This window comes from Erpetoichthys calabaricus, chromosome 11 (assembly GCF_900747795.2).
Source record: "Erpetoichthys calabaricus chromosome 11, fErpCal1.3, whole genome shotgun sequence".
Classification (NCBI taxonomy): domain Eukaryota; kingdom Metazoa; phylum Chordata; class Cladistia; order Polypteriformes; family Polypteridae; genus Erpetoichthys; species Erpetoichthys calabaricus.
In genome coordinates, this window is record NC_041404.2 from 43,884,965 (window position 1) to 43,903,250 (window position 18,286).

The 18,286-nt window shown below is 41.0% G+C and overlaps 1 protein-coding gene across 1 annotated transcript in view; it reads right to left on the reverse strand.

The window, feature by feature from the left end:
- tmco6 (transmembrane and coiled-coil domains 6) overlaps window positions 1-4,940 on the reverse strand; it is a 45,946-nt gene extending 41,006 nt beyond the window's left edge. Inside the window, exon 1 of the mRNA XM_028813027.2 lies at window positions 4,791-4,940. The gene's annotated coding sequence lies outside the window, so the exon portion shown is untranslated. The remainder of the gene's footprint in view (window positions 1-4,790) is intronic.
- Between the last annotated feature and the right edge of the window lie 13,346 nt (window positions 4,941-18,286).

The window sequence follows — 18,286 nt, forward strand, 5'->3', positions numbered from 1 at the left end:
ACTTCTATTGTTAAGTAAATTTTTACTCTCTAAAGCACTTTGACTTGGTGTGTGTGTTACTGGTGTTGTACACAATGGTGATGTTAGGCATTTTTAGGACCTAAAAGTGTTGTTCAGCAACTGGATTGCTCACCGCTTGTGAAAAGCCGTCCCTGGACAAGGCAGAATTATAATCTTGGAAGGGTATGGACAAACCAAAAGAATAAAGCATAGAGTGCTATTATGGTACAATTATTTAAATTCTTTTTTTTTTTTTATCATTAAGCAACACTCAGTACCCTGGAATTACAAAGGGAAAGCAAGTTTTTAGAAATTTAATGAAAATAAAAACTGAAAAATTACATTAACAGAAGTATTCCGACCCTTTACTCTGTACTTTGTTGAAGCACCTTTGGCAGTGGTCTTCTTGGATTTGTCACTTGGATATTTTCTTCTCTGTAGATCACTGTCGGGCAACCGGTGTGAATTTTCTAGGGGCGCCGCGAAAACTTTTGTAAAATATTTAAAATTGCTAGTGTTTTTGAACTTTTGGTTGATTAAAAAGGTAATGTTAAAAAAATATATTTTATGTTGGAAAAACAGATAACGGTTAATCAGATTGTTGAATAAACGAATGTATTTATTTTGAATGCAAGTTAAAATTTTTGCTGTTCACCACTCATCATAATATCAACACCAGCGGTGTCAAAAACACATCTCGTGAGACTTAAAAAGTCTCGTTGTTAGAAGATCTCGCTCACTGGAAGCTCTTATCTCTGTGAGCAAGGTTTTTCAACACTTACGGAAATGGAGTCTAAGAAACGGGGGAGACTTCAAATGATCGAAAAGGAAATGCGCGTCTGTCTTTCGAAAATTGATCCTAGCGTCAATCTCATATGTGCTGAAAAACAATCTCAACATTCACATTAATTAAATATAAGATTTATCCTTTGATTCCTTTATTAATAAAATGTCTTTCAAACTTGTAAAATTAACTGTTTTTATTAGCGATTGTCCATAGATTGTGCCGTCACGACTTTATTTATGGGCAGTCCCTCAGGTGCGCCGCGAAAGAAAATTTTTGGACTTAGTGCGCTGCAACTCGAAAAAGGTTGCCTTTCACTGCTGTAGATCTTCTCAACCTCTGTTAGGTTGGATGGAGACTGTCAGTGGATAGTTATTTTCTGGTCTCTTCAGAGAGGTTCAGGTCATTCACAGAGTTTCTCTGTTCAGCTTTCCCTCAACCCGGACTAGTTTTTCAGTGCCTGGTGCTGGTGCTTCACTTGAAAATGCTTTATTATGATACTGTTTCAGGAAGGCACAGTGGCAGGGGTGGCATGGGTTTCTTCTGGGTCCTCCCATAGTCCAAAGACATGGAAGAACAATTTACTGTGATTTGGTCTGTTCTGGAGGAAACCACGGTTAGTGGATAACTACAAGTGCTGTGGTAAACTACACAGCTGGTTTTCTTTTAATATAGTTGTATCTTACAATATTCTTCTTGAAAAAATTACGTGTACAGTATAAGCTATTTTACAGTGTGTGTGTAATTGCAAGACACGGATCAATACTCAAGAACTATCTTGGCTTGAAAAAAATGGGAGGTACTTGTAAGTTTTACATCTTGTCTGAAGAAGGGGCCCGAGTTGCCTCGAATGCTTGCATATTGTAATCTTTTTAGTTAGCCAATAAAAGGTGTCATTTTGCTTGGCTTTTCTCATCACCACTAGTGATGTGTCGTTCGCGAACGAGCCGGCTCTAAGAGCCGATGCTTTGAAGCGAACGAGAGGAGCCGATGCCCGTCGAACAGAGCCGAAGCTTCAGCAGCTCCTGCTCAGCTCTGCTGAAAATCCATTCGGCAGGGGCGGGACTTTACTTATATGGGCACACAGAACATTGGCTCATAATGCCGGCTCGTTCACAAACAACACATCGGACTAGGATCGTACCATTATGTGAAAGAAGGAAGGGGGGCAGACGCTCCGAAGACAGTGAGTGTTGGTACAGGCCAGGTACACCGAGCGTGTGTCGCTGCGACAGATGAGGAGCCAGATTTAAATGCAAGCGCATCGTGAAGAAAAAAAGAAGAGTGAAGAAATGAGTGAAAGCCGAAAAAGAAGCAGCATCTGGCTGCATTTCAGTGATATTGGAGACTGCAAAGCTAAGTGCAGAATTTGTAATATGAAAATATCCATTAGGGCAGAGTCAACAACAAACCTGCACAGACATATAAGAACCACCCACCCATCCGTGCAACTGGAGGAGAGCGTGCCCTCTCTCCTGCCATCCACTGACCCTGGAAAAGAGCCAAGTACTTCTGCTGCAGCATCCACTGTCTTACCGAAAACTGCAGGTATAACACGGTCTTCAGTTCAAACCAAAATAAGCACATTTATTCCAAAACAAATAACGCCACACAAACAAATAAGTGTTGATGAGGAGCTGGATAAAATGATAGCTAGCGACTTTCAACCATTTTCCATTGTGGAGGACAGAAGATTTACAACTTTTGTACAGGCCTTAAACCCCATGTATGTTCTCCCTAGCAGAAAAACTTTGTCCCAAACAATTATTCCATAACTATATATCTGAGGATGGAGTACAACACTGTGCTTTCAGAAACCACTGCTCTGGAAAAAAGGTAGCATTTAATGACAACAGAGCTGTGGATGAGGCATTTCAAAGAATAAGTGCAGCAGCAGCAAGATGCAACCCCGGCAGCCTGTCTGCTCCTCCATCAGAGGGCCAAGAGGAAGAAATTGGAGCAGAGGCGTGTTCACAGGAACCACAAGCTTCTGCTGTGTGGAGGCTATTTGACGAAAGAGCAACAGGAGACACTGCAAGGAGAAATCCCACAGCTGATGCTATGCTGGAGTTGAGGTCCTATCTTGAGGAGCCCCTCATCCAAAGATCTGAAGACCCAGTGAGCTGGTGGGAGGCCAAGGCTGCAGTCTACCCACGCCTGGTTAAGGTAATGGTAGGAAGACTTTACATTGTCGCTACATCGGTCCCCTCAGAAAGAGTCTTCTCAAAAACAGGACAAATAATCACGGAGAGGAGAAATCGCATTAGCCCATCTAAGCTGAGGCATCTGGCATTTCTGAATGCCAACCTGGACTAAAAACTTTTATTCAAAGAGTCATAGTGTTGTGTTGTTGTTGTTGAGTTTGGCCTTTATTTAATTTGTTTGCTGTGGAAAAAATGCATAAAAATACGTAATGTCTGAAAACAATGAATAAGAAATTGCTTATACACAAACCATTCATAATTGCTTAATTAGGCTAAAATATAAGCATCCAAGTGATACTAAACGAAGAGCCATTCGGGAGCCGTAAGAGCCGGCTCTTTAAAGGGAGCCGATCCAAAAGAGCCGAAGCTTTGAAAAGAGCCGGAGTTCCCATCACTAATCACCACGATAATTTGAACTCGGCACGCGTGCGCGGTGTTTTGACGGAGGTTATGCTTTACTGCATCCTGCAACTTTGGCGACAATATCACGTGATAAGCTTTCGCTTTATAGTCTACACCAGGGGTAGGCAACGTCGGTCCTGGAGTGCCACAGTATGTGCAGGTTTTTGTTCCAACCCAGTTCCTTAACAAGAACTCAATTATTGCTGATGAAGCACATATTGCTTAAGTGACATTTTAATGCTTCATTTTAGTGGTCTCGCTTGTTAAGGTTCTCCAACCTTAATTGCTTATTTCAATCTCAAACTGCTGCATTCAGTGTTTTAATTGCTCCTTATTAGCAATAAGATGTAAAAGACAAAGCAGCCAGCAGTTCTCCAGCTAGCTTTTTTCCAATTACATCTGTGTGTGTTCATCATGCACGGTTTGATTTAATAAAACACTTAATAGAAAAATGTGACAGACTGACAATGATCTGTTTTAGGCTTCAAATCATTTGGATGATATCCTTGGAAAGGAAAAAAATCTACGATATAAAAGCCTTACATTGCACAGACTAACAAGCCATAAAATTAAATAAGGTCTGAGATTGGCAATGATTGGTTTCTAATTAAGCAATTGGGTTGGAATGAAAACCTGTAGCCACTGCGGCTCACCAGGACCGACATTGCCTACCCCTGTTTTACATCTTATTGCTAATAAGGAGCAATTAAAACACTGAATGTAGCAGTTTAAGATTGAAATAAGCAATTAAGGTTGGAGAACCTTAACAAGCGAGACCACTAAAATGAAGCATTAAAATGTCACTTAAGCAATATGTGCTTCATCAGCAATAATTGAGTTCTCGTTAAGGAACTGGGTTGGAACAAAAACCTGCACATACTGTGGCACTCCAGGACCGACGTTGCCTACCCCTGGTCTACACTCCTCTAGCCCCTGTTCCCCCAACCCCAAAGTCCCCGGATTGGTCTAAAAAATTTTGGTCACCTTAAATATATTCAACTTGAAAAATATCGAACTCATCCTTAAAAGTCCCGGGTCCTCGATGTGTTTCTGAGTGGGTTTCTTCTGGTTTCCTCCCACAGTCCAAAGACATGCAAGTTAGGTGGACTGGAAACGTGAAAAAAGGCCGGGATGTGTGTGCACGTTTTCCCGCAGTGATAAACTGGCGCCCTATCCAGGGAATGTTCTTGCCTTGTGCCCACTGATTGCTGGGATAAGCTTCGGCTACTCCGAGACCCTGGATAAGTGGGTTAGGAAGATGGGTAAATGTATAGAAGATCTTCTTTCGCTGGCTAACCTAGGCCCGATAGCGGAGCATCCCCCGTCCTCGACAATCCCTTATGAGTAAGGTGAATGTACTACTACACCAGTCGAAGCAAACACAAGAAGCAAGTACTCACCGCTTTGGTTGAATAATCAAGCCAGTACTGTACAAACAAAACTTTAAAGCCAAACGTTACTTTAGCGCTGTACGTCATAAAATGCGCCAAAATTCCAGTCGCAAAATGATGAGATCAAAAGAAAAGCCAAACAAAGTCCATGCGGCGAATACTGCGCGACAGCACCATCTGCCGACCAATGCTAAGAAGTGCGTAGAAATAAACACATTGACTCGTGACACATAATAATGAGTGCAGGTTAGTGCAGCTTAATGCGGGCACCACACTTCAATTTAGGGTTGCCAGACGTCTCTTATATACGGGACATTTCCCATATTTGATAATTTTGTCCCCTGGCCCGTACTGACCTTTCAGGGACACCCAAATGTCCCGTATTTAGTTCATTTTCAAATTTCGTAATAAAAATATATTTTTACTACCTTCTTACTGTACTTAGTTGTAACTTTATAAGTAATTATACTTTCTTTTCTCAGATTGTCTTGATGAAAAGAACCCAAATGTAACGAGGAAACGAGTGTTTGCTGTCTGCTTGCAACTTGTTCAGTGGCTCTGGATGGCTCGTTTTGTTCGTTGTGCAGTTCTGGATCAGCATTGCAACATCCAGTGCCACCAAAGTGTGTTGTTACTAATTGCCACGGCCCACTTTATTTCTAACTGCCTGTATTAAATAATAATAATAATTTCTCTGTTGTCTGTATTAAATAAATATTTTCAAATGATTTCACTTTTACCCTTTTTTTTTAGCTTGTATTAAACAATTTTCAAATTATTTTACTTTTGTTTTCCTCATAACCCATTAAAATCCTTGCTTTATGTTTGTAACTTATGTCTCTACTTTTATATAATATATTGGTCTGGGTGTGTAGGGGGCATGTAAAAATTATATATATAGTAATATAGAGAGATTTTAAGAGTGTCCCATATTTCTAATTTTTTAATCTGTCAACCATACTTCAATTAAGTTGAGAATCTGAAGCTATTGGCTCAGCCCGTCTCATGAAGAGAACACCATCCATGTCACAGACACACTGTAACTGCTTTAATACACAGCTTGGCCAAAAACGTTGCATACTTTAATATCATTGGACCGTCTTTAGATTTGATTACGGCACGCATCCTTCATGATATTGTTACGCAACATCTCAAAACATTTACTTTTTGCCTAGATTTGCATTACGTTTTCACCAGATTCTTGCAATGACGACGGGAGAGTCGAGCCACTCTGTAAAGTCTTCTCTACCACATCCCAAAGGCTTTAAATGGGGTTAAAGGTCATGGCTCTATGGTGGCATATTCATGTCCATCCATCCATTATCCAACCCGCTATATCCTAACGACAGGGTCACGGGGGTCTGTTGGAGCCAATACCAGCCAACACAGGGCGCAAGGCAGGAAACAAACCCTGGCAGGGTGCCAGCACATTGCAGGGCACACACACACCCATACACCAAGCACACATTAGGGACAATTTAGAATTGCCAATGCACCTAACCTGCATGTCTTTGGACTGTGGGAGGAAACCGGAGCACCCGGAGGAAACCCACGCAGGGAGGACCTGGGAAGCGAACCCAGGTCTCCTAACTGTGAGGCGGCAGCGCTACCCACTGTGCCACCATGCTCCCTGAACCACTCTTTCACAGCTGAATCTTGGCATTCTTGTCATAGAATATACCTGTGCCATCAGGGAAGAAAAAAATCCATTGATGGGATAGCCTGGTCATTCAATAGAATCAGCAGGTCCTCAGCCAGCTTCATTTTATTGCTGCATAACTTTGCTGAGCCAAGGCCTGACCGACTAAAGCAACACCAGAGGCTTGTACAGCAAACACTACCCATGATGGGGTCCAACGCTCGGTTCACTTCCCTACTTACCCTGATGCACCCATCTAGTGGCATAATACATAGTGGGCTTGTGGGGAAAAAATGTCAAGACATTTCCTTTAAAGTCCCAGGTCCTCAATGTGTGGATTTTGCCATTTCTGGCTTTCTTCTGGGTGCACCGGTTTCCTCTCACATTCCAAAGACAAGCTGGTTAGGTGGATTGGTAATGCTAAAATTACTGTGGGTGTGTGTGCCAAGTTTTCATGCTGCAATAAGTTGGCATCCTGTCCAGGAATTATTCCTGCCTTGTGCCCACTGATTGTTGAGGTAAGCTAGACACTGGATAAGTGCGTTAAGAAGATGGATGGATGGAAGATCTTGTTTTGTCGGCTAAACCTAGTCAATACGAACAAGAACAGAGCACTTCATCTACAGTTGTGCTTGAAAGTTTGTGAACCCTTGTCTATATTACTGCATAAATATGATCTAAAACATCATCAGATTTTCACTCAAGTCCAAAAAGTAGATAAAGAGAAATCAGTTAAGCAAATGAGACAAAAATATTATACTTGGTCATTTTGTTATTAAGGAAAATGATCGAATATTACATATTTGTGAGTGGCAAAAGTATGTGAACCTTTGCTTTCAGTATCTGGTGTGACCCCCCCTTTGCAGTAATAACTGCAACTAAACGTTTCCGGACTGTTGATCAGTCCTGCACACCGGCTTGGAGGAATTTTAGCCCATTCCTCCATACAGAACAGCTTCAACTCTGGGTTGTTGGTGGGTTTCCTCACATTAACTGCTCGCTTCAGGTCCTTCCACAACATTTCGATTGGATTAAGGTCAAGACTTTGACTTGGCCATTCCAAAACATTACCTTTATTCTTCTTTAACCATTCTTTGGTAGAACGACTTATGCGCTTAGGGCCGTTGTCTTGCTGCATGACCCACCTTCTCTTGAGATTCAGTTCATGGACAGATGTTCTGACATTTTCCTTTAGACTCATCTGATATGATTCAGAATTCATTGTTCCATCAATGAAGGCAAGCCGTCCTGGCCCAGATGCAGCAAAACAGGCCCAAACCATGATACTACCACCACCATGTTTCACAGATGGGATAAGGTTCTTATGCTGGAATGCAGTGTTTTCCTTTCTCCAAACATAACGCTTTTCATTGAAACCAAAAAGTTCTATTTTGGTCTCATCCGTCCACAAAACATTCTTCCAATAGCCTTCTGGTTTGTCCACGTGATCTTTAGCAAACTGCAGACGAGCAGCAATGTTTTTTTTGGAGAGCAGTGGCTTTCTCCTTGCAATCCTGCCATGCACACCATTGTTGTTCAGTGTTCTCCTGATGGTGGACTCATGAACATGAACATTAGCCAATGTGAGAGAGGCCTTCAGTTGCTTAGAAGTTACCCTGGGGTCCTTTGTGACCTCGCCGACTATTACATGCCTTGCTCTTGGAGTGATCTTTGTTGGTCGACCACTCCTGGGTAGGGTAACAATGGTCTTGAATTTCCTCCATTTGTACATAATCTGTCTGACTGTGGATTGGTGGAGTCCAAACTCTTTAGAAATGGTTTTGCAACTTTTTCCAGCCTGATGAGCATCAACAACTCTTTTTCTGAGGTCCTCAGAAATCTCCTTTGTTCGTGCCATGATACACTTCCACAAACATGTGTTGTGAAGAGCAGACTTTGATAGATCCCTGTTCTTTAAATAACACACGGTGCCCACTCACACCTGATTGTCAACCCATTGATTGAAAACACCTGACTCTAATTTCACCTTCAAACTAACTGCTAATCCTACAGGTTCACATACTTTTGCCGCTCACAAATATGTAATATTCGATCATTTTCCTCAATAAATAAATGACCAAGGATAATATTTTTTTCTCATTTGTTCAGCTGGTTTCTCTTTATCTACTTTTAGGACTTGAGTGAAAATCTGATGATGTTTTAGGTCATATTTATGCAGAAATATAGAGTAACATTGCAGGAGTTCACCATTTTTAATCAGGCGACTGACAGTAGTGGAGTCAGGCACAGAGAAGGTCAGCTGCTGAGAAAGCGTCTCGACTGTTGCAGGGCGGTGAAGCAGGTGAGACGCTAATGAAAAAGAGGCACAGGGCTTATTGGTTTTTAAAGACTGCTTCCTTCATTGTGTTTTAACCTCAGTTTTAAAGGATTGCGCGGTTCTCTCTCTCGCGCTGCCTGTGTGTGCCTCTGTCTCTCTCTGGCGCTGCCTCTGTGTGAACCAAGGTTCCACTGAGGTTGACTAATGAAAAGTCAATGTGGCTCAGAGCTGCATGTGGACTGTGGCACAGACAAACAGAAATGACGGCATGTTTTCAGAGGCGTCGCGTCCGAGTTGGTGGGCGTGGCTCTGTGAGTTGTCGTCGTATCGAATGGGCTTAGAGTTGGTGGGCGTGGCTCCTTCCTGCGTGCGCCATGGGTGTCTTACTTGTCGGCAGCTTAGTGAATCCACGCCCCCTTCCGGCATGCTTTCCATGGCTGTCTTGCCTTAGTGAATTATATATATAGATTCTAAAGGGTTCACAAACTTTCAAGCACAACTGTATCTATGCCACCCATTTCAATTCAGAATTGTAAGGTGCTGGAAGTCTTCCAAGTAACATCCTGTGCAAGACAGGAGCAGAGGGAAGCGACTCCCAATACTGTTTAGCGCTTGTTGTCCTTTTGGGATAACCTGCTTATTCAGTAGATTCAGGTTCAGGTACATTTCTTGACGAGGCTTTTTTCTTTTCTTTTTTATTAATAGGGTCCCCTGATACAGAAAACAGTGATATCTCGATGACGGGCGTGTGTCTGTGTGTCACAGTTTCTTGAGGACGGCTCTAGTGCTAAAACGGCTGGATGTAAATATAAAACTTTTTTTTTCTAACTGAAAAACTCAGATGTGAGCATCAGTAGGCTTTGTGCCCCAGGAACCAAGATACACAAACTATTCTGCAACATTTCAGTAATTATTTACCTTTATCATTCTGATCATAAAATAGGTTATTACAATAGTAATTGACTAGAAAAATATATAATTAATTGCAGAATTACGGTATTTGGTGGTTCTCTTACATGATTTGGCTCAAAACCTAATCAGCACATCATCATCTCATAACTGGCTTAGGTTTCGAGTTTGGGATTTTTCTGTCCAGCCGTTTTAGCTCTAGACTATCCTCAAGAAACTGTAACACACTGACACACACACACGTACGCATCATGGCTGCCACGTGTTCCCAGCGTTCATTTGATGAGTCCTCTGAGCACGTCCTTTAGAAATTGACATGACGCGTGCGCAAGTTGCATTACAAGCAAAAAGTCGAGAGGCGTAGTGTGATCAAAGTTGGAATGTGACGTCAGAGTCTCTGTTTACTATCTACGTGTGACAGAAAGCCGCTTTAAGGATCCTACGGGATCGATGTGCGCGCTTTAATGTTTGATGAATGGTTCGATGTGGTGAAGCAAAATGCCGACATACAGATGCATCCGTGGTGCTTTTATATTCAAGCGTCGCATATTCCCGATCATAATGACACGATACATTTTAAAAGTCTCACATACCATCTTCTGTGACGTCTTTTTTTTCTGGGGCTTCCTTCTGAACTAACAGCAGCGGCAAACAGCAATACATCAGCACACAGAACACATTAAATGTATGATATTCCAACTCTCTGCACATTTAGAATCCTTAGATTTATACTTGATATCACTTTCATGATGAAATGCATTAAAGTATGTATGTCGCATTTTACAGATAAATCGTTAATTTTGTTTAAATAATTTGTTTCTTGATATTGTATATCAAGAGGCCCTTGGATACGAAAACTATCGATATAAATTCTTCTCAATACAAGTGACATTTAAAAAATATTGATTTTTAAAAGTTTGTCCTGTTTCAGTACTACGTGCACTTATTGTATACATAAGAATTACTTATGAACACTTTGAATCACTTCATGATTGTTCCTTTTGTTTTGTCCGACGCCTCCTGACTCACCAGCATGAAAAAAAATCCCATATCTGATATTCCCTTTCTGTTTGTCCTGTTATTCAAGACGTCAAAGTATTTGCTCCCCCATTTTGGCTTTCTAGACCGACACACGCTATTTAGGGCATATTCTGTGCAGGAAATGACTCCATTATGATATGTGAGTAAACCAATAGGTGTCTTCTCCACAATGATCAGAGGGACTTGAAGTTGTGCAGGTCATATCAACTGATATCAGGGGTTCACCCCCCTAGTGGGATACGAGTGTTACTCCTTTTCAAAAAATGTCGATAAAATGAAGTCCAGTAAAAGCTTGTGAACTGACGTGTTATGTTATTTTGAGGTTGGTTATCAATAATAAGATATTTTATTAATCAATTATTAATTATCAATCTTAAATATTGTTTTTTTGTATCAGTAAGGTGCTGCTAGAGTATGTGAATTTCCCCTTGGGATTAATAAAGTATCTATCTATCTATCTATCTATCTATCTATCTATCTATCTATCTATCTATCTATCTATCTATCTATCTATCTATCTATCTATCTATCTAGCCGTTTAACAGCCACTCCCAGAGGGTTAAAAATGACACATTTCAAACATAAGGATATGGGATGCTTTTTGACTATTTCAGTGTCAGCAAATATGATGTATTGTTTCATTTTTGGCCCTCTACTAAGGATCTAACCTTCTGTCGTCCTCTATCGGAAGGTGAAAAATAATATTTTACGGGAATATTTTGACTTTAAACGTTTAAACTATTGCACTCATTTTAATATTTCAAATATTTCACGCAACTATGCTTGTTTATTATGTACTTAAGTTCTTCCTCGTGAAGTAAACCATTACATTTCTTGTAAATACCCCGAATTAGGGCGGATTTGGCTCATTCAGACGTTTTTTATTTGTATTTTAGTTTCTCTCTCTCTTCTTACTTAAAGAGTTATGTTGAAGTTCAGTTGCAGCTTGGGCTTAGTTTAAGAATGGAATGCCTGATGAATAATGAATGGCAAGCTTGTATTTTTTGGTTTATTGATGAAGTTACATGTTACATAAGAAGGTGTTACATGTTAGATTTCCACTCTCTGACACATTGAGTAATTTCAGTCAACAAATTCAGAAGTGCGTCAAGCTACTGAGGCTCCTTTATGCCAACACTGCGATTGCAACTACCAATTCAGAACGTTTACTTCTTTTCAGTCATTCTGGTGTGTATTTGAGAGGGGTCTGTTATTTGTACAGTGCATCCGGAAAGTATTCACAGCGCATCACTGTTTCCACATTTTGTTATGTTACAGCCATATTCCAAAATGGATTTAATTCATTTTTTCCCTCAGAATTCTACACACAACACCCCATAATGACAATGTGAAAAAGTTTACTTGAGATTTTTGTAAATTTATTAAAAATAAAAAAATTGAGAAAGCACATGTACATAAGTATTCACAGCCTTTGCCATGAAGCTCAAAATTGAGCTCAGATGCATCCTGTTTCCCCTGATCATCCTTGAGATGTTTCTGCAGCTTCATTGGAGTCCACCTGTGGTAAATTCAGTTGGTTGGACATGATTTGGAAAGGCACACACCTGTCTATATAAAATTCCCACAGTTGACAGTTCATGTCAGAGCACAAACCAAGCATGAAGTCAAAGGAATTGTCTGTAGACCTCCGAGACAGGATTGTCTCGAGGCACAAATCTGGGGAAGGTTACAGAAACATTTCTGCTGCTTTGAAGGTCCCAATGAGCACAGTGGCCTCCATCATCCGTAAGTGGAAGAAGTTCTAAACCACCAGGACTCTTCCTAGAGCTGGCCGGCCATCTAAACTGAGCGATTGGGGGAGAAGGGCCTTAGTCAGGGAGGTGACCAGGAACCCAATGGTCACTCTGTCAGAGCTCCAGTGGTCCTCTGTGGAGAGAGGAGAACCTTCCAGAAGGACAACCATCTCTGCAGCAATCCACCAATCAGGCCTGTATGGTAGAGTGGCCAGACGGAAGCCACTCCTTAGTAAAAGGCACATGGCAGCCCGCCTGGAGTTTGACAAAAGGCACCCAAAGGACTCTCAGACCATGAGAAAGAAAATTCTCTGGTCTGATGAGACAAAGATTGAACTCTTTGGTGTGAATGCCAGGCGTCACGTTTGGAGGAAACCAGGCACCGCTCATCACCAGGCCAATACCATCCCTACAGTGAAGCATGGTGGTGGCAGCATCATGCTGTGGGGATGTTTTTCAGCGGCAGGGACTGGGAGACTAGTCAGGATAAAGGGAAAGATGACCGCAGCAATGTAGAGAGACATCCTGGATGAAAACCTGCTCCAGAGGGCTCTTGACCTCAGACTGGGGCGATGGTTCATCTTTCAGCAGGACAACGACCCTAAGCACACAGCCAAGATATCAAAGGAGTGGCTTCAGGACAACTCTGTGAATGTCCTTGAGTGGCCCAGCCAGAGCCCAGACTTGAATCTGATTGAACATCTCTGGAGAGATCTTAAAATGGCTGTGCACCGACGCTTCCCATCCAACCTGATGGAGCTTGAGAGGTGATGCAAAGAGGAATGGGCAAAACTGGCCAAGGATAGGTGTGCCAAGCTTGTGGCATCATATTCAAAAAGACTTGAGGCTGTAATTGCTGCCAAAGGTGCATCGACAAAGTATTGAGCAAAGGCTGTGAATACTTATGTACATGGGATTTCTCAGTTTTTTTATTTTTAATAAATTTGTAAAAACCTCAAGTAAACTTTTTTCACGTTGTCATTATGGGGTGTTGTGTGTAGAATTCTGAGGAAAAAAATGAATTTAATCCAGTTTGGAATAAGGCTGTAACATAACAAAATGTGGAAAAAGTGATGCGCTGTGAATACTTTCTGGATGCACTGTAACAATATAACATTATCATTTTTGATTTATATCTATTATTTTGTAAACATCGGAGAGATGGTGTTATTTTATTGAATACTTGAAGTTCTTTTCAGCCTAAGCTGTTTTTTAGGCCACTGTCTCTCATCCTATGCAACAGGAGAGCAGAGATACAAAGCTCGTTTTGCAAAGTGGCAACGGTGGGATGGCTACGTAATGTTATACTTAGCTTGCATTAAAGACTCATTTAGGTTCTGGGATTTTGTGTAGCAGATAGCTTGGTGATCACCGGCACAAGACATTTTAAAACTACAGTATAAATGTCACCGTATTTCTACAGCGTGCCTCTCCACAACAATAAATTGAGCATCTGAAATGACATTACTGTTCAGACCATAGCCACTAGAGGGTGCCACGTTCATCTTGACGATCAGTCATTTGCATTTCTTCTGGAATACTTCTTCACATCATGTGGCACAACCCTTCAGCCCAGCAAGTTCCTGATACTTGGAAACAGATTTGTGAATGTAGGCAACTGTGAAACCTGACCTTCATTTTATCTCTTGCCCAGCAGGCAAATCCAACAGCAGCTTCTTCAAAGTCCTCTGACGGGATTGATCTTTGTAAATATTTCATCTGCTGTAGCACTAAATATCTTTTAGCAGTAAACACAATCTAATTAGATCCGAATACTTGCTGTATGCCACACTTAAAGCTATACTACGGAGGCTACTGCCACAAGCCTTAATTAGCCTTCGAATGAGGAGGAAAGTTGGTGTAAAACAGTCAAAATGAGGACTGCATAAAAGATACATGGGAAACAGCTTCACACCTAAAGTATGAAAGAAAATAATTAATGAGACTTAAAAGTGTCCTTTGTGTATTAGCAACAGGTAATTTGGTGGGTCATCCAAAGGGCGCCAGTTTATTACCATTGTGTAAGGCTGGGTGTTGTGGCCAGCAGAAGAAATCAGTTTTGGATGATACTTTGGAGATAATGATATTCAACACATTGTTTCTACAATTTTCTTAGTAGTACACAGAAGATAAATGATAAGCAAAAACGTACCAAAATTAATATGGAAGATATACTGTACATGGGCGGCACGGTGGTGCAGTGGGTAGCGCTGCTGCCTCGCAGTTAGGAGACCTGGGTTCGCTTCCCGGGTGGAGTTTGCATGTTCTCCCCGTGTCTACGTGAGTTTCCTCCCACAGTCCAAAGCCATGCAGGTTAGGTGCACTGGTGATCCTAAATTGTCCTTGGTGTGTGTATGTGTGTGTGCACCCTGTGGTGGGCTGGCGCCCTGCCCGGGGTTTGTTTCCTGCCTTGTGCCCTGTGTTGGCTGGGATTGGCTCCAGCAGACCCCCATGACCCTGTAGTTAGGATATACTGTAGCAGGTTGGATAATGGATGGATGGATATACTGTACACCCACTCACTAGGTTACATGGTTTTGCTGGGAATATCCTAATACAATGGGCCTCAGTTACAGTGCCGAGAGTTAATCAGATGTTTCAGAAGTGCTACATGTACCATATCAACAACCGAGTACTTTTATGTATGCAATATTTGCTTTTTTCTTTATCTGCCCAGGGTCTAGTACAGTCTTTCTCAAAGTGGGCGATAACGCCCCCTTGTGGGTGCTGGAGGCATCCAGGGGGGCGTTAAAGGGCCCAGAGAAAATTGGGGGGTGTTGAAGAGGTTTAGGGGGGCGATGGCTGATTTGTGTTTTTTTTCTAATATTTTAAAATTTAAACTAAAATCAAAACCTACCTACTATACTACATTGATTTATTTCGTTCTTATTCCTGTCCTGTTTGATTGTATAAATATAAATAATTTATCATGGCTTTCGTAGGTAGCCCATGAGTAATCAAGTTTTAACAAGTTTTTATTAAACAACGCGATTTGTGCAATCCTGTATCAAGCGGCCGGATCATCGATAGTTGTTCTAACTGATTCCGGTCGTTTTTATCGAAAATAAAAAATATTGAAAATAAAAAATATCGAATTAAAAAAGTCGAAATTTTCGTATAAATAAAAAATTAATCTTAGCCCTAGCCTTAACCCCTAAACCAATTTTTTATTTATATTAAAATTTCGACATTTTTTAATTTGATATTTATTTTCTATATTTTTTATTTTCGATAAAAATGATGGTTACCGTTCTAACTTGCTCAGTACGAATTCTGTCGAATGAGGTAAACGAGTTTGTGCATGTTTGTCTTATTCCTGTCGGTGCGTGCTGTATTTTAATCCTATATAAGAGCGTGTAATACTTCTTTTATTTTCATTAGCGTTTTTCGCGCGCAATTGTTAGAAAGTTTTTTAAGCTCGATACTTTACTCACGTATTTGTAAAGACAAAACCATGTAGGAAGCAAAAAAGAAGAGACGGCAATACAGTGCGGAATATATTAAATACGGATTTGTTGAAAATCCCACAAATCCATCTTCGCCTATGTGCCTTCTTTGTCAAAAAACATTTTCGAATGAAGCGATGAAGCCTTCTAGGTTACAAGATCATTTGAATAAAATGCATCCAGATAAGAAAGAAAAAAATGAGGCCTATTTTCAAGACCTGGAAAAGAAGTACATAGCTCAGCCAACTGTATCAAAACTTTTTTCACCGGCTTCTAAGCAAGACGATGACGGACTTCGAGCCTCGTACAATATCTCTTTGTTAATTGCTCAAACAGGCAAACCACACACTATTGGAGAAGAGTTAATTTTACCGGCAATAAAAGAAGTAATAACTACTGTGCTCCATAAACCAGCGGCAGATATTATTCGAAAAATTCATTTGAGCAATAGTTCTGTGCAAAGACAAATTGATGAAATGGCTGAAAATATTGAAGACTCATTGTGCAATCATCTGAAGACTAGTCAATTCTCAATTCAGTTGGATGAGTCCACTTTACCAACTAATGAAGCACTGTTTTTGTCATACGTGAGGTTTATTAAAGATGAGAAATTTTTGTGATTTTTAAGATGTGGTAAAGTTAAAAATTTTGGGGGGCGCTAGAAAATAATTGATTCTCAAAGTGGGCGGTAGACAAAATAAGTTTGAGAACCTCTGGTTAGTACTATTAGTTCATTTGCACGCTTTATTCTTTGACACATATCACTTTCTAAGTCCGCTTAATCCTGTGGAGTGTCACAAGGGAGCTGAAGCCTAACCCAGCAAGCATAGAACTCAAGGCAGGAACAATCCCTGGCCAGGGCGCTAGCCTATTGCAGTGTGAGCACATGCACACAAACACCATGGCCAGTTTAGCATCACCACTCCACCTAACTTGCATGTAATTGGTCTGTGGGAGGAAGCTGGTACACCCTGAATAAACCCATGGAGACACAAGGAGAATATGCAAAATCCACACATGGAGGACTTTAAAGGATAAGTTTCATACTTTTTACGCTAAATTTATTTCTTCACAAACATAGCATATACAGTATGCATTTGCCACATGAAATTGTGCTTCAAAGTCCAGCAATTTCTAAACATTTAAAAAAATATCTTGTATATGTTGAAATTAATAGGGCATGGGTATAGTCAGAAAATGAAAGCCTTAAAACTTACCAAATGCGTCCATTTTTCAAGCCAAGACAGTTGTCAAGTATTGATCCACGTCTTGTGATTACGCACACATTGTAAAATAGCTTACTGTATATGTGTTATTTTTGAAGAAAAAAAAAACTCCACCAATATTATGAAGTTAAACCATCTCTCTATTATAAAAAAAAAAACTCGTGGTGGAAGGGAGACCAGGGAGACGAGACGTGATCTTCTCGGATGACACTTGAAGACCCGCGAGATGAAAGGGATTGACCACGGAGCGTCTCGCGGGGACCTAAAACATGAGACTTGGTGCCAAGAGATTGCAATTTGACATCCAGCGAGAGACACTTTAACATCACGCGAGACAACATTTAAAACAAGTTCATGGACATCTAACCAAAGCAGTTGTTGGAATGCTTTTGGGAGTCAGATATCATGTGCTCCCAGCTCTTAAAACAACGACAAGCAGAACACGCAGCTTGCCAGCAGCAGCAGTTGGAAGCCAGCAGAAGATCCGACTGCAACTCCTTAATGTGCGTTCAGCCCACACTTCACAACGCGAGCGGCAGAGACACGAAGTGGCAAAAGGACAGCTGCTGTACAGGCTTTTAAATGATCAACGCGCAGCACAACAAACATAACAGGCAGCTCGCCAGTAGCAGCAGCAAGACAACATGATCCACCTGCATCTCCTTAGCGTGCATTCAGCCGCCCCCCCCCCTTCACAATGCGAGCAGCGTTATATGTCCTGTGAGAAAGATTTAACCACACCCGGGGCCGGAAATAAAGGACAAGTATTGTATTTAGAAAAGTTTTAAAGTAAAAGTGAAAATAATGCATATGTAACAATTCTCATTGTACATCCGGTAAACCAAACCCAGGGGTGGGCGAGCGAAGCCCCCTAGTTTTAAAAGAAAACGAGCTGTGGAAGATACAGTGCATCCAGAAAATATTCACAGCGCATCACTTTTTCTACATTTTGTTATGTTACAGCCTTATTCCAAAATGGATTAAATTCATTTTTTTCCTCAGAATTCTACACACAACACCCCATAATGACAACGTGAAAAAAGTTTACTTGAGGTTTTTGAAAATGTATTGAAAATAAAAAAATTGAGAAAGCACATGTACATAAGTATTCACAGCCTTTGCCATGACGCTCAAATTTGAGCTCAGGTGCATCCTGTCTCCCCTGATCATCCTTGAGATGTTTCTGCAGCTTAATTGGAGTCCACCTGTGGT